The following is an 11,106-nucleotide window of genomic DNA, read 5'->3' on the forward strand; positions in this document are numbered from 1 at the left end:
ATTAGCTATAGCGATCGGCATAAACTATGACGATAACGATATTATAGACGCATACAGGCTACCTAGATCAAGCATTCAAACCCCGCTAATTCGTGTGGTGTTTAATAGTAAAAAAGTCAGAGATCTCTATCTAAAACAAGCTAAACTCAAAAAACACCTGAAAGGAACTGACATTAACCCAAACCTAAAAAATAATCGAATTTATGTCAACGAACAACTTACCATAACCAACAAAAAAATCCTGTTTGAAACTAAAGCCTTAGCAAGAAGTAAAAATTATAAGTATATTTGGGTTAATAATGGGAAAATATTTTTGAGAAAGTCAGATAATACGCCCTCTACTAAAATTAAATCTTTAAATGATTTAAAATCTATCTAAATTATTTTCTCTGTTCTTTCTAGTTGTTTCTTATATATTATTTTCTATTTAATAACAATAAATGACTGATCATGCTAATAACTTTCAAAAAAATAACCTAAAAATTTTACACGAGGATTTTTTATGCCAAGAGAATTTATATAATAATGGCCTAAATATTTGCCATCTAAACATCCGTAGTCTTCGGAAACATTTTGATGAATTTCTTGTTTATATAGAATCAACTAAAATAACTTTCGATATTATTATATTAACTGAGACATTCAAAATTTTGGATAATAATGAATTTCCCATAGACGGGTATAATTATGTTTTCACAGAAAACTTTCAAAATAAAAACGATGGTGTGATTATCTATATAAAAAGTGACTTAACCTACACAGAAAAACTTTTTAATATCTCTGGTGCTACAATAAAATGTGTCGACGTCAAATTACCCAGTAATATAATATACAAAATAATAGGATGCTATCGTTCACCAAGCAATAATATCCTAGAATTTATCAACAGTTTAAATCAAAAATTGACAAACTTTACTAATATTGGTAATGTAATTTGGGCTGGGGATTTGAATATAGACTTATTAACTCCTGAAGATAAAATAGTCACAGATTATTTAAACATTTTATATGAAAGTGGGTTTTTTTCATGTATCAATAGCGCTACTAGAGAAACACCCAATACGAGTACGTGTATTGATCATTTTTTTATCAAACATGATAAGAAAAATGAGGTATTATCGGTTATTCAAAAAACGAAAATTACGGACCATTATGTTACGATGATTAATATTGGGAATATACGTAAAACGCCAAAAACCAAACACACAAAAATAATTACAGAAATAGACTATAAAAAATTAATAACAAATATTGAGAAGGAGACTTGGAATCGCGTTTATTCAGAGAATGATCTAAATAAAGCTTCAGATTTATTCATCGACATATTAAAAAATTATATCGATTCAGCTACCGTTAAAAGGAACTTATATTCTCCGTGTAAAAAACGAAAAATCAAACCTTGGATTACAAACTCACTGATCGTCTCAATTAAAAAACGGGACATATTAGCAAAGCGATGTAAAATAGAGCCGTTTAATATTACTTTAAAAAACTACTATTCAAAATATCGTAATAAATTAACGCATTTGATAAGACTCAGAAAAAATGACTATTATAAAACCAAAATTGATAATTGTAAACGTGACCCTAAGTTAATATGGCAAACTATTAATGAGTCAACAAATAAATATAAACAAGACAACTCAATAAGTAAAATCATTCGCAATGGCCAAACCTATTCAAGTGATACTGATACTAAAGTAGTAGCAAACCTGTTCAATGTATATTTTTCATCGGTTGGAGAAGTGTTAGCAAATAATATTTTATCTAATAATGTAACCAGCATGCCAAGTGTCAATCGTGATAGTGGTACTTATAATTCTAAATCCCTCTTTTTTTCGCCTGTAATCTCAAATGACGTTATGGTCTTTTTTTCATCACTAAAAAATTCTAAATCTAATGGTCACGACGATATTGCTATTGAAACCATAAAAAAATTAAGCTTGTATATCTCTAACCCATTATCATATATTATTAATTTATCGTTAACCGCTGGTACTTTCCCGAATATCTTTAAAAGAGCTATAATTATTCCATTGTATAAATCGGGTAATAAAGCCGACATAGAAAATTACCGGCCAATCGCCCTCCTTAGTAATATCTCAAAAATATTTGAAAAAGCCATAAAAAAACAGCTGACGGAATTTCTAGAAAGTTCCAACTACCTATCTAAAAACCAATTTGGTTTTAGGAAAGGATTGAGCACGAACAATGCTATATCAGAAGTAACTGAAACGCTATATAGGGCTGTTGATAAAAACATAAAGTTAATTGGAATTTTTCTTAATTTAAAGAAAGCTTTCGATACAGTATCACATAGTAAGCTTATTGAAAAACTCGAAAGAGCTGGTATTCGTGGTATTACCTTAAGCTGGTTTAGAAGCTATCTGCGTGGAAGAGATACCGTCGTAAAAATTAATAATGTCATAAGTGAACCGCGCGATATAAATTTTGGTATTCCTCAGGGTACGATTATAGGACCTATTTTGTTTTTAATTTATATAAATGATTAATGTAATATGGAACTTGATGGAAAACTTGTATCATTTGCGGACGATACTGCATTATTGGTTCAGGGGAGGACTTGGCTAGAAACTTCTACTAAAGCTCAAAAAATGCTGAACCAAGTCAGTAATAACCTTAAAGACGATTTATTAACACTAAACATTAATAAAACTAAGTATATTTGCTTTTCTTCGAGAATTGAAAAAGATACACCCATGGAATTAAATATTCACACAGAAAGTTGCCATGGAAATTTCAATAATTGTACGATTGATTGCTTGAGCCTGGAGAAAGTAAGCAAGATTAAATACTTGGGGGTAGTAATCGACGAGAACCTAAAATGGAAGGATCAAGTTACTAATGTAATCAATAAAATTAGAATATGTACCTATAAGTTTCGGGAAATCCGTAACTTTCTACAACTGGGTTGGCTTAAAATAATTTACTATGCTTTAGTCCATTCAATCTTGTCGTATGGAATAATCGGCTGGGGAGGAACTTATCAAATGATAACCGATCCTTTAGAAATAATGCAAAAAAAAAATAATACGTATATGCCTAAGAAAAAAACAAACCTACCCAAGTCGTCTGCTCTTCGAAGAATTTAAAGTGCTCTCTCTCAAACAAATATATGCCAAAGAAATCTTGCTATACACCTTCAACCACAGGCAATCAATGGAACCAAGTAAAGCTTATAACACCAGATTTGTGGTAGATGGCAACTTATTGCCGTCAAAACCTTCAAAAACTATTGGGCAAAAACATGCGTATTACTTAGGACCCAAATTATATAACTTTCTTAACCAAAATGTAAAAATAATTAGCAACTTTAAAATATATAAATCCAAAATAGTCATGTGGCTGTTAGAAATTGGTTATACTCGATTAAAAAACTTTCTATCAAATTAAAAAAAAAAATAAAAAAAATGCGCGAAACTCCTAAATTACTAACTCTAATGGAGCCCTCTACTTGATGTAATTAATTGATTTTGATGTTTGTAAACTAACTCGGATTATTGTATATAAGAACGTCCCTGCCACGCACGAGCGTTATGCTCATGTGGCAAAGGGACGATGTATTATTTTTGTACGGTACAATGTAAAACTACAATTCGCATCAATAAATTATTATTATTATTATTATACTGTTCAAGTTTACTGTTTGTTTTTTACTTCTGCCCGGGATATAGCAGGGTACGCGAAAAACGTTTTAGATTAGATTAGTTCGGATTAGGTTAGGTAAGGTAAGCGCGTGGAGCGCGCATAGGTTAGGTTATATACGCGCGCCGAATTCGCATAGGCACCGTTGGATACGTCCGTGACCTTTATATATCTATAAAATAAAACCTTGAATTCGATGTATTAAAAAAATATTAAAGTGCAAAATTGGGCTGTAATATATATTTCGGTCCGTTGAAACCTTCTTCAATTAACTCATAAAAAAGGAATGTTTTAATTTTCGGTCGGTTAGTGCTTTCCTTCGATTGGATGGACTTAGGTCCGTTAGACGCCCAATCGATCGGTTGGTCTTCGGGCCATCGGAGGCGATTTCCGTGGACGAAGGCGCGAAAGCCTCGAAGCTGTCGGGGGAACCCTGTTTTTCGGGAGCGGCGTTGGCAGCGGCTAAGGTGGCGTTCCTTTTCACCGTGCGCTTAGACTTCGTCGCTAGCCGACGACGCTTCGTTATCGACCCGCTTGACGGCGATACCGACGCCGTATAGTGAAAGAAGAAAATTTCTTAAGTCTCGGAGGGACCGCAAGAATCGTCACTTTTCTCTTTTTCCGTGCGCGGAATAACGAGACGGTAGGTGGGATATTCGGGACTAACAATTAATGAAAGTAGAATGCACCGAAACCACAAAACACCAACGCTTTGTTGGGAAGAACAAATTGGGAACACGCCCTTGTAAAAAAAAAACACAAACCAAAATTTTTCGCGCGCGCCGGCACCAACCCGAAAAAAAAACTACTCGGGAGTTTGGGAGACGCCTGGTCCTTAAAGACGGGTAGGTTTCGACGAAAACAAATATAAAAAACCCTTCAAAACAAGGTGTAGCCTTGATCTTTTCTATTTTGTTACCGCGCGGGGGTTACGGAATATTTTTTTTTGCGTTGGCGGAACGAAGTCGTCGTCCGACCTGGCGAGGTTAACGGCTGCGTCTTCTAAAACAAACAAGAAGACAATGTAAAACAAAGTTTTGGTTTTAAAATTAACGAGTACGAACGTTCGCGTTGTTTTCTTGAGTCAAATCAACATACGGCCCGATGATGGGCTGGCCGCACGTACCGTAGAAAATAAGTGCGCGCAAACGAGGGTACGCCCGGTTAGCCAGCCTCTATCGGCTGCTAACCCCATGACCGACGCCCCGGGGCCGTGCGAGTGCCCATCGTTGTATCGGCGAACGAGGGAAATAAGGCGGCGGTCTTCTTTGGGCGTGAAGCGGCGTCTGGAGAAAGGCAAAGCGGCGTTATCCGAGGAAGTTTCGTTTTTTTAATTGTATTTTATTTTTTAATTTGTCTACTCGTCGATAGCCCAGTCTTCTTCCGTCATCTTTGGAGGAAGACCCGGTCGTCCTCAAACTCCAATTCAAAGTTAGCCAACGACGGACGATTGGCGGGTGCGGTTCATCGCTATCCGCGATGGGTGCTTGGCGAATCTTTCCGTCATTCGCCATTTCCAGCTCGAACTCCCACTTATCGTCCTTTTCCACCTCCAATTCGAAGTACGCTAACGGTGGACGGGGGACGATAGGCGGTTGACGGACTTCTTCCGTGGCGTCGGGCCAGAAACTACACCCCGGGTCGTTCAACCCAGCGGCTAGAGTCGCCGCTTTAGTCCACGTTTGGAAGGTGCTCCCGGCGATCGTTATTTTTGAGGCGAAAACCGCTCCCCATCTTTTTACCCGAAATAGCACGATTTTACATTGGTGTATTCGATCAGGCGTTTCGCTGACTCTAAACTAATGGCATTAGCGAAAGCAAAATTAACCCGCGCGAAATCCTGCCCGCCTTCGCCTACCTCCTCTTGGGCGGCGTGCCAATTAGTAATTTTTAACTATTTATTCGTTATTTCTTTGTTTTTCACTCTATTATTTTCTATATTATTATATTTTTTTCGGTTATTTAAATTTACTCGCGGGAAATGGGTGGCCTTTCACCCATATCCCGCGGTTTTCGCCCGCTTATCGTTTGATTCCGACGACAGCCAAGTGTCGTCGCCGTCGGTGTGACGTTCGGAGGCGGTTTCCGTGGACGAAGGCCTCCAAGCTGTCGGGGGAACCCTGTTTTTCGGGAGCGGCGTTGGCAGCGGCTAAGGCGGCGTTGCTTTTCGCCGTGCGCTTAAGACTTCGTTTTCGGGCTCTCCTGCCCGCAGGGTATCGACCCGCTTGACGGCGATCCCGACGCCGTATCGTGAAAGAAGAAAATTTCCCAAGTTTCGGATGGACCGCCCGAATCGTCACCTTTCTCTTTTTCCGGGGCCCCGGAGACGACCACGTTCTCCGGGCTTTCGGACGAAGTGGCCGCCTTTTGCTGAGTGGGTTGTCCACATAGAAAAAGTGTAAAAGAAGATTTGGCGGGTGACTCCGAGACGTGGGTGGAAGGGAACGTCGTGACGAACGAAGGCCCCGGCGCGTCGGAGGAGGAAGACGGGAGAAGCGGCGTCATCCGAGGAAGTTTGGTATTTTATATTTTTATGTATTTTGTTAGTTTTTTTAATTTGTCTACTCGTCGATAGCCCAGTCTTCTTTCGTCATCTCTAGGCGAAATTTAGCGAATTTAACGCGTTTGGAGGTAGACTCCGCGCTCTCCGGGATGGGCTGTTGGTACGTCTCCCAATCCTCCGTTTGTCTTTCCGCGGGCGATGAGGAAACCGATCACCCATACCGATCACATTTCGAATCAGCAATCAGCTTAGCAAACGGACAACGTATCTTTTAAACGATCAGCAAACGTTTCGCGAAGCTAATATCGAAAACAATCAAAAAAGTCAGCAAATCAATCGGTACACCGATCACCAATTAATATCTCGCAACGTATCCTTTAGTAGAGCTCGAAACGGATCACCAAACCGTTCTCTCCTATCGCGTTGTTTAGGAGAACACTGAAGGATAAGCGAATGGATCACCAAACGGAGCAGCCGAAACGCCACCATCGGGCGATCACGAACCAGATTTATCGCGACGTTTGTTTTGGGAGATCAGCGAACCGATCGCTAAACGTATCTCTCGCGACGTATCTTTTAGCCGATCAGAAAACGGATCACCAAACAGGATCTTGAAATTGATCGACAACCAGCTCAGCAAACAGATCACCCAACTTAAGGCCCGCAACGTATTTTTCGTAAACGAGCCACGTGAGTCGCCGGAAAAGATACAATAATAATAGTCTTCCGCAATTTTGAGATTAAAATTATAAAAACCCGGTGATAGGTTATATTAATTTATAATTAAATGGATTGCGCGCAAAGTAGAATTAACAATACTCTGTCTTTAGTGTTAGTTTAACTTATAGAACTTGCTAGGTATTTCAAGTATTGCCAGCTAACGGCAGCGCGCACTCGCTTCGCTCGAGCGCTGGGGGCGCAATGCACCTCCTCAGCCCCATACTAAAACCAGACGTACGACGGTCAGAATACACACAATCCTCCTAATTGGTTAAGTTTGTTTGAGCTATTCACAGCAACCTGCAGCGCCGTTATCACAACCAAAATATATCCACGGTCACACATATATACAAATTTACACTTATTTTTTAATTCTGATAACAATTATTTGTTACTACTAGTCAGCCGTTGAGTGTCACACTTATTTATTTTGGTTATACGACAAAGACTAGTTCGATTAGTTTCATACTTATTTCTTATCACACTTATTACTTCTGGTCATACGCCGAAGACTAAGTAGATCAGTGTCATACTTAATTGTTACTTCTGGTCATACGTTGAAAGCGCGGCCCACTCTGAACGGCCTTGAAAAACGCTAGAGGGAAACGGGTGGGTAGACATCTATAAACACGCGGATTTACAATGTTGGAAATTGCGGGGTTCCGTATACGCTGCCCAAAAAACCTTACTTATAATTAATATTAAGGAACGTTTTTACAATTCTAGGTTATATGTAAACCACAGATATTCAAAAATATCGGACTTAAATATGTAGATTTTTAGGCGGAAATATAAAACCACGAAAATTGGGGTCCCGTAAATTACCCTGAAAACTATACTTACATTTAATATTTACTGATATGACCGAAGTTGTAGGTCCGCTGAATCCTAACCTATCCAATAATATTTTTTAACGTTATCGGACTTAATTTTAAACAAAATATCTACCACATAAAGGAAATCACAGAAAATAGTAAATTGGGCAAATTCCCAACTTCTTGGGCTCCGATTTGAAAACTTTTGAACGAGATATCATTAACTCTTCTAGTTATAACAGTTGAAGAGGTATGCGTGACACGGCGGCATCGGCTACACTGTACGTGAGACTTAATACACACAATTCCTTAGGATTGTGTGTAAAAACGATGGGCCGTCTATAACGCGACCTAGAAGACAGCACCGAGCTTTACGCAAAGAATATAGTCGAGCATAAAACGTATTCGAGGTATTGGCGCCTCCTGGCGCCACGAACTAGCTGATCACGCTGGGCCGTCTAAAAAGCGACCCAGAGGACCAGTACCGAGCTTAACGCGCTAAGTATAGCCGGGCGTAATCTTTCGGTACGATAGCGAGACGTAACATCGCTAAACGTTCCCGAATAAGGGAGAAAAGTGACCCGTGACCGAGTACTGGCCGAAGGAACGTGTTACTTGCCAATAAGATCGGATCACTACGAAAACAACTTAAACTTGTTCGGAAATAACGATAAAAATTAAAAGATGTTTACGCCAGGACCCCCGGAAACTTATGCAAAAACAAAGTTTAATATTATATACTAAAAACTACGTATTTACAAAAAAACGTCGAAATTTAAAATCAATTACAAAAACTTAATGATGTTTAGATTTTTTTCCCTTTTCTTTCCGCCGTCTTGGCTAGACAACTTCTTCTCGTTACCATCTTGGGAAGAAGACGCGAGATGTCTTTTCGACGCACTACGAGACGACGGGGCCTTAAGTGGAGAAATTAAACTCGGCAACGGCGAGGACAACATCTTTTTTAAATCGTCTTCTTTACTCATCGCGACAGACGGACCTTTTAGGAAAGAAACGTTTTAGTTTCCAAAATTAAGAAAAAAGAGAAAGACGTCTAAACTTACTATCTATCTTGGCCCAAACGGGCATCTTCAGATCCAAAGTTGTTTTTTAAAGGCACGTTCCCGGAACATATTGGAATAATTAAATATCGTATCACTGAGAAGCGTATCTGACCCTGTCCACCTATTTTCAAAGTTTTCGGCCATATATCGTCGATATTTTTCGACTTGCGAAATCGAGTAATACCCGAAGGCTTTCGCGATACTGTCGGAGACGCGCGAATTATGAATCATTTCGATCTAGGAAGTTTACGGAATGATCCGTTTTACCATTACGCGCTGCCTTAAATAGCCAGTCAGGCGGATTGAGGAACAACCGCGTCCCCGACGTCCGCGCTCGACCTGCTCTCCCAGACGTTCACGCCGACGGCGAGGCGAGAAGGGGAGAGTATCCGAAATAATCTCCAACAACGTATCACTCTTTGCCCAATCACCAATCGAATCAGCGCACCAGTTTGGCAAAAGGAGCTCGAACTGTATTACTAACGAGCTATCTTTTAGCCGATCACGAAGTCGAACGCGAAACCAATCGCCAAAAAGATCGGCAAACCGATCTCTCGCGGCGGATCTCGAAACGGAGCCCTCATGTCGCTTCATTTAGGAGATCACCGAAGGATAAACGATCGGATCACCAAAACGACCACTTAACCGATCACCAAACGGAGCAGCCGCAACGACACCCACGGCCGATCACGAACCAGATTTATCGCGAAGTATCTTTTGGGTGATCAGGAAACGGATTAACAAAACAATCACCCACGACGTATTGCCTACGGTTAATATGCCTATTAAATTAACCTTAGGATTTAAAATTAACATAATACTTTAAAATAAACCGTTTAAAATAGAGTATCGGTTAGTGTCTTTAACTTAATTCAGATTAGGTTAATTAAAAAGGCATAGGTTACGTAGGATAATTTTGGTTATGAATATTAATAGGTTTGTTGGATTAATATCGGGTTGACTATACTTAAATGCGTAAGGCTTGGTGCTGTCCTCTAGGTCGCGTTATCGACGGCCCATCGCATTTTTTAGTATGGGGCTGGGGAAGCACCGCGCGCCCTTAGCCCTCGAGCGTAGATATTATTCTAATTTTAGGTAAGGTTGGGAATCGTGGGTGGGGAGTAATTTTTTTCTTAAAGCTAGTACCTCGAATCGGGCCCCATTCAACCACGCTTTTTTCTCTTTTTTCGGGGTTAAAGGGGTCAAAATCCGAAAAAAAATACCAAAAAAAGAGAAATTTAAATTACCAAAAAAAAAATATGTATAAAAATATAAATCAGAAAATAAAACCAATTCGTAAATTCACTCCGAAGCTCTTCCCCTCCGCCACCCTTTTTCGCCTAGTCATCGACTTCGACAGTCGCGGCTTCGAAAATCGAGGAACCCCGTTCGACTTTGACAAAAAATTTGTCCCGAGTATTAACTCGCTTAAGACAACTTACGGAAGTTTCTCAGTACATGTTTAGACCCGTTTTTAGGGAAAATGGAAAGGAAACGTTACAAAGCGTACGAAATACGCGTGGTACACGATAATCTTCCGGAATTTTCGAGACGTTGCGACTTGGTACGCCACCAGGAGCAGGTAGGCGAAAACGGGTGGGAGTTTGGGCGCGTGTATTTAGCTTTCCGCGAAACCCATCAGCGAAGAGACGGCGAAACGCCTGACAGAGGACGCGAGTATTACGCCCTGTTACTACGCAAAAAAGATGGGGGACGCTTTTCGCCTCGAAACGAACGGTCGTGGGGACCACCGTCCAAACTTGGGACAAACCGGCGACTCCAGCCACTGGCTCGGATGAGCCAGGTTGTAGTTTTTTGCTTGACGCCCCCGAAGAAGCGCGCCAATCGAGTCCTATCGCGCCCCGTCCGCCGTTACCAAACTTCATTTTGGATTTGGATGACGAGCAAGACTCGTTCGATAGGCTAATAGAAGCGGAGGATTGGGACAACAACGGAGCCCCCATCCCGGACAGTGTCGAACCGCCCCCCCATTCGTGGGCCGTCCGCCGTTGGCGAATTTTAATGTCGAATTCGAGGTCGAAGACGACTTCCTCGATGATACTTTAGACGAGGCTGAGGACTGGGAGGATTACAGCCCATCCCGGAGAGCGCGGAGTCGACCCAGTCTTCCTCGAAACGCGTAAAATACGGTAAATTTAGCATCGAGTTGACGAAGGAAGACTGGGTTATCGACGAGGAGGAGGATTAAAGAACCGAGACCGCGGGAAACGGGTGAAAGGCCGCCTGTTTCCCGCGAGGAAATTCAACTTATCATTAAAAATATATATATATATAATTTCTGAAATAATTGAGAGACAATCTAGAAAATCCAAAAAAA

This window comes from Leiobunum rupestre, chromosome 9 (genome assembly GCF_980474605.1).
Source record: "Leiobunum rupestre chromosome 9, qqLeiRupe1.1.hap1, whole genome shotgun sequence".
Classification (NCBI taxonomy): Eukaryota; Metazoa; Arthropoda; class Arachnida; order Opiliones; family Sclerosomatidae; genus Leiobunum; species Leiobunum rupestre.